Here is a 5,894-nt window from a genome sequence, read left to right as displayed (position 1 = left end):
CTGTTCACATCACCGAAAGTATTTTTGTTCGTTTCTTTCAGAACCATCTTGAGGTTCTTCATTTTAAGAAGGACCTTGTACATAAGGGCTGCCGCAATGTCAATCTACCAGGTTTCCTTGATCACCCTCTTGAAGTCTTCATGGGCTGTCCACATTCTCTGGAATCGAAAAGGACGAGGGAAATTAGCCATTTCGTCTTTGAAACTCACGAGGATAGGGGAATTATCTGAATGAGACCTCGTTAAGTGGTCGACTTTAAACATAGGAAGAGTTCTCATCCAGCTTGGATTGATAAGCATCCTATCAAGCATGAGATTAGATTGTCAAAATACTGTGATATTTCTAGACATGCAATCACTGTACAATAACAATTTTAATTCCATCTATTGCAATTCCATACCATTTAATCCAACGTTCCAAATATGCTCCCAAGGAATTCTAATTCCAAACGCCTCATGTATAAGAAAATGATTAGGGTCATGTTTGGAAACCATGGATGTCATGACATACTGCGGAAAAGGAAAAGGGTTTTCCTTTGATGTGACAATTTTTGTTGTTTGGGTAGCACAAAACAGGATGGATTGGAGGGTTTTCTTTTGATGTGATGATTTTTGTTGTATGGATAGCACAAAACAGGATGTATTGGACTCCATCAAAAACTTAGAATGCTTTTCCATAACCTAGATTCTTGACACTAGAAACAAGGTGAGTATTGTAAGAAGAAAATGAGATTTCCAATGAGCAGATGGTATGATTTTTGTCTTATGACATCCCAGAGTAAAAAGTCTGAGGAACTTACTGGTTTATCCTCTATGTGATCACCATTGGGTTCAACCACCTTTTTAGCAAGCACCTGACCTCTTGGAAGTGGAGCACCTGTTAAAACATTCTTGTCAGCAAGAGCTGGCAGAACAGCATCATTAAAGAGTTAATAACCAAAACACTGGCAGAACCATGAATCACGAACAGCTCCATGGTTTATAAGATCAGCAAAAAACAGGCAATTACTACAATTTTAATCTTTTTGTTGTTGCATAAGTGGACCAGCAGAAGTGGATGGAAGCTGCACAAAAATCTGTGGGCCGGCAGAAGTGGATGGACAACAAGTGAACTTGCTTCGAGCAATACTGAGGACTGCCTCTGCCCACTAAATAACTAAAATCAGCATCACTAATTATGAAAATTCAAACAGTCAAACTTATATCTCCTAGATTTTTGTGTGCACAAACAGATAGACATGAATAAAGAACGAACAATTGATATTAATAATTGGGGGTTGTTTTTTCAATCCTTAAAATGCCAAATCAATGTGTTCCTTGGAAGTTAAAAGACTTCAACATGGCTGTGTTGGGTGTCAATAGAATCAATATCAAAGCAGAAATTATTTGGAATTCCACGACATGATTGGGGTTTTCATCACACCAGAGATTGGGCCAAAAGAAAAAAGAACAAAATTGAAGCACAAAAAATGTTTTACTGGTGCATAGTTTAGGACAGGGATCATTTGAGTAGCCTTACCAATCCAGTGAATATAAGCTTTTGCTGATTCAGGGAAATCGTAATTTATTGCGCAGTTGATGCCCTTAAAGTCCATACCCCGAGCAATAACATATGTGGCAATTAAAACCCACGTCTTTCCAGCCCTGAAACTTTCAACTGCATTTTCCCGCTGTGGAAACAACTTTAAAAAAATAAAAATAAAAATAAATAAATAAATAAAATAAATTAATAGTGAATATATTTCACTTTAAACTATTGAAAAACATACAATAGAAGAAGAAACAAACTATTCAAGCTACTATGATATACAACAATGCAGATGGTAGTCCTAGAGCTATCATTTATTCATAATCCACTAGCGTTGGTTGACCTTAACCATTTGATAATGCAAGGCACAACGTTACCTGTGTCTGAGTCAAATCTGCATGGATAACGTCTGCTTTTATGTTGTCAAATGCTAATTCCTTGTATAGATCCTTTACTCTTTCCTTGCTTCGGACAAACACAGTATAGGCGGGTTCAGACTCTGGCCACCAAAAGGATCATAGTCACAACAAGAGAACTACAGAACCAGCAAGGATAATGATAATTTTGACTCAAACAAAGATCTCAATGCAAATGGCGTGATTCTGTTTTCAGATAAACATCATGATGGGATACATATGCAACCAGAACAGCTATTTCTTTAGTGAACACTATAACTGCATGCAATGGCTAAATGACGATTTAATAGTAGTACCATGAAAGTAACAAAGTTGAATATACCTTTTCGTTTTCATCATGCTCAAGTATTGTATTTCTAACAATAACCATTGAAGCCAGACGATATCATGGCCAGTTGCAGTCTCACGCAGACCCTTCCATTTACCAAATAACTCACCAGCCGGAATTACTGAAGTTCCCCTCCTATATGCAGTTCCTCATCCAAGAGTTCAGCAAGATCCTGATGTAGCTTCACCCTTTAGGCACCTTTGTCTTTGCATGAGTCATAAGAGGCTGTAGACCTCGGTACCAGTCAATAGCACCTGAGCCATCATGGCATGCCGGGCAGTACCACTGCCTTGATGGCTCATTTATCTGCTCAACAGTCAAACTGTCCAATGCTTTAAAGAATGCCATGAACCACTTGTTCTTCTTCCATGTCTCATGGCTCTTTTGACTCACATCAGAATCATAGTCATCACTTTCGAGATCCTCATCACTGTCCACCACATGTTCATCATCATCAGAAGCATTGTCAGGATGCTGGCCGCCTTTGTCAGACCCAAAGTCTTCTCCTGCAGGAGATCCCTAAGAATGAAGCTTTGAACTAGAATCATTCTTGATTCGGACATCTTTTGAAGTCTTAGACTCAGAAACATTTGAGGAACCAGACCTAGTAGATTACACTGGCTTTGCATTTACTCTGCCAGCTTGTCTCTTAGAATCAACTGTCTGTGTCTGCCAATTAATTCCAGAAGCCCATCCTGTTTGACCATTATCAGACATGGACAACTTTTGAGACATTTCTGGATGCCCCCAGGCTTTTGGGGCAGCAGTTGAGGCTCCCCTCTGTATCTCAGCACCATTCCCAGTTCAGTTCTTAGATTTCTTACCACAGACCTCCCATGCACCATCTTCTGCAGCATCTATGTGCCACTTCTTGAATCAGCTGATCAAGCTTGGGGCTGTTGTTGCCAAAGTCAGAGCCTCCAGAGTAATGTCCATACAGGGGAACCATGCCTTTTCCCTAAGGTGATGAATTAGCAGCAGCAGCTGAGGAGGCCACGCTACCAATATTTTTCAAATTCGTTTCAGTATTGTGTTAATTACCTGACTGTTTTGGATAGGGTACTCCAGTCAAAAGCTAATAAAATAAGTCCAAAACCATTCAGAGTATGGAAGAAATATGATAATAAACACATTGAAGAAACCGTGACATTAGTAAGATTCAACTAGATCCAAAGCTCCCAAGTAAACATACCATGTACCACTATACACAGTTCTGAACAAACAAAATCACACTGTCAAATAACTTACCATTCCAACCAATTTCATATGCTATAAGCAAAATTGATTTCAATGATAATCCATTAGACTTGGATTAGAATTGTAAAATTTTACTAGATATATGCTATTAGTAAGTACACAAATGTCATCATGCCACCAGTTACACAAAGTAATCATTACGAAATTTATAATTACACATAGAAAATGTGGAATAATCATATAATGCACCTGGAAGCCCCATGCCAGCACAACCTATAGAACCATTGATAATGTTCTGGATTTGGGTGCCTGACTTGCACTCTCAAAGTTGGTAAACATTAGCTTAGATCGCTGAAACTTTTTTGTTTTCAAATAAGATTCTAGAGAGAATCAAGACATGATAGTGTTTGAACGATGGGCTTCAACAACCTGCGATACAATCACCATACTTTTTAAATGGAACACAAGGTGACCTATTGTCGATCTGAACCATGCATTCATTCATTCAACTAGAAGCAAGCCATGTTGCAAAGAATCATGCCAATTTGATGAACCTAACCCTTTGAATAGGGTCAATTTGTTACATCTGTCTACGGCTTATGAGACATAAATCACATGGTTAGGATCATGAAATCAAAGTGTTACTTTAGAATCATAAGAAATACAAAGAGTGATCTATTACTAGATGCTTCAAAATGATGGATCTATTTTGTTTCTCCAGTCGACCTTGACTGTCCATTTTCGGGCTATTGATCAGAAGCTTAGGATCACCTGATTGGCATGTTTTTTTGCACCATAGCTTGCTCGTTGTTGGGTGAGGAGCAGTCTAATTTCTATAGATTAGCCTCCTATAACTTGAAATTACAAACTTAACACCAAAATATTGCAAGATTATCCCCATTTCATATATAGATGTGAGACAATTCAGTCAAATTGAACTTACATAATGATCAAGAATGGGAATGAAGGGTAAGGAGAAACAAAACTAGAAGTGACTGTATTCTTGTGCTCTGCATTCACTAGTCCTTCAACCTTTTTTCTCCCTTTCTTCAATAAAACTTTGTTAATGATTAAAAAACGGAACAAGAACAAGAACACGGATTCGTAGGAACATGAAAGGGCAAGAAATTCCATGCCAATTAAATGGGTCAGCACAACTTAATATAGCCCAGATTTATCCAACCCATTGCCTAGACACAGAACTTCACTCCCAATAGAATGCAGTTCTAAATCAAACAATTCTATGAGAACTGATGACAGGGATTTTACAGGGCTTGACTACAAAATGAACTTGAGGCATGCATCCTCGTGTTGGAAGTTAAGATGTTGGAGTATAAGTAATTCAATGCTTTGTAATGTGCGAGTGATTGTTGTAAGTCAGTTTGTGTAATCTCGAAGCGTTCGAGCTCGGCCCCAAGAAGTTTTTTTCTTTGATCTTGGACTTCTGAGGCAGCAGTTTAGTTGAGAAGCTTCTTTTCAGGTCTGTTCTATTTTGATATGTCCTGATTTTGGTCAGAAGAATGCCATGTATCATGTTGGAGACAGCTAAACTCGCTCTGGTTGATGTATGTAGTATGTGATTCTGTCAAGACTTTCAAGTATTTCCTTTGTCACAGTGTGGGAGCTATGCTACTTTGAGATGGTACATCACTGATCGGTGATCTTTTTGTTCTGTATTAACGGAGGTGACCGCGAGCTATAGTATGTGTAATTATTTGAAAACATATCCATGATGGTAATATCTGCATCTTTAGCTAGCATCCAAGAGATGGCTTCTTTCTTTTGCATGCTTCAAAAAAATATATAAAAAAGATTTTAAAAAAAATAAAAAGAAAAAAAAAAGAACAACTTCCAGCATGCATGCATATCATATCATTTCTACTAAAACCTAGAGACATGGAAGAAAACAAACGAAGGGGATATAATAATTTGATTTTTCTAGAGCTCAAATGCTCATTACTATAACAACAACTTCACATAGAGTGGAGGTCCTTTTTCCTGAAGCTATGTTTGGCAAAAAATAATGATAATAATAATAATAAATCAAAAAAAGAGTCGGGTAATACTCCTAGTTTGTGATTTCCACACAAGATGCAAAGGTACATAGAAATCCTAATGCTCAGATTGAAACAACAGAAGGTTAAACTGAAAATTACTCAAAATTTGCCTGATACCAAACATCTAGCAAGGGACCTTATGTTTTGCAAAAAATAAAAAATAAAAATTTGCCCGATACCAAACATCTAACAAGGGACCTTAACAATTGCACCTCTAACAGTATGAAATGTTATATCAAAATGAGGAAAAACTGAGAAACACCAAAAAATCAAGCAGAAGTGAATGACTGGATGGAATTTGAACTAGATTTGAAGCCTTCAAAACATTTCAAATGACTGGATGAATTTTATGTTCGCCAAAAAAGACAA

At 37.5% G+C, this 5,894-nt stretch overlaps 1 long non-coding RNA gene and 1 pseudogene across 1 annotated transcript; one reads left to right on the top strand and one right to left on the bottom strand.

Annotated features, from left to right (window-relative positions):
• Positions 1–330: 330 nt before the first annotated feature.
• On the bottom strand, positions 331–3,220 carry LOC131220244 (protein SUPPRESSOR OF GENE SILENCING 3-like; annotated as a pseudogene).
• A 1,512-nt stretch (positions 3,221–4,732) lies between these two features.
• LOC131221680 (uncharacterized) lies at positions 4,733–5,081 on the top strand. The gene is made up of 2 exons (XR_009159526.1): positions 4,733–4,825; positions 4,949–5,081. It is a non-coding gene; the product is annotated as an uncharacterized LOC131221680 (long non-coding RNA).
• The last annotated feature ends 813 nt before the right edge of the window (positions 5,082–5,894 follow it).

Source organism: Magnolia sinica, chromosome 12 (assembly GCF_029962835.1).
Source record: "Magnolia sinica isolate HGM2019 chromosome 12, MsV1, whole genome shotgun sequence".
Lineage (NCBI taxonomy): Eukaryota > Viridiplantae > Streptophyta > Magnoliopsida > Magnoliales > Magnoliaceae > Magnolia > Magnolia sinica.
Note: the sequence above shows the minus strand (reverse complement) of the source record. Positions and strands in the feature narration are given on the sequence as shown.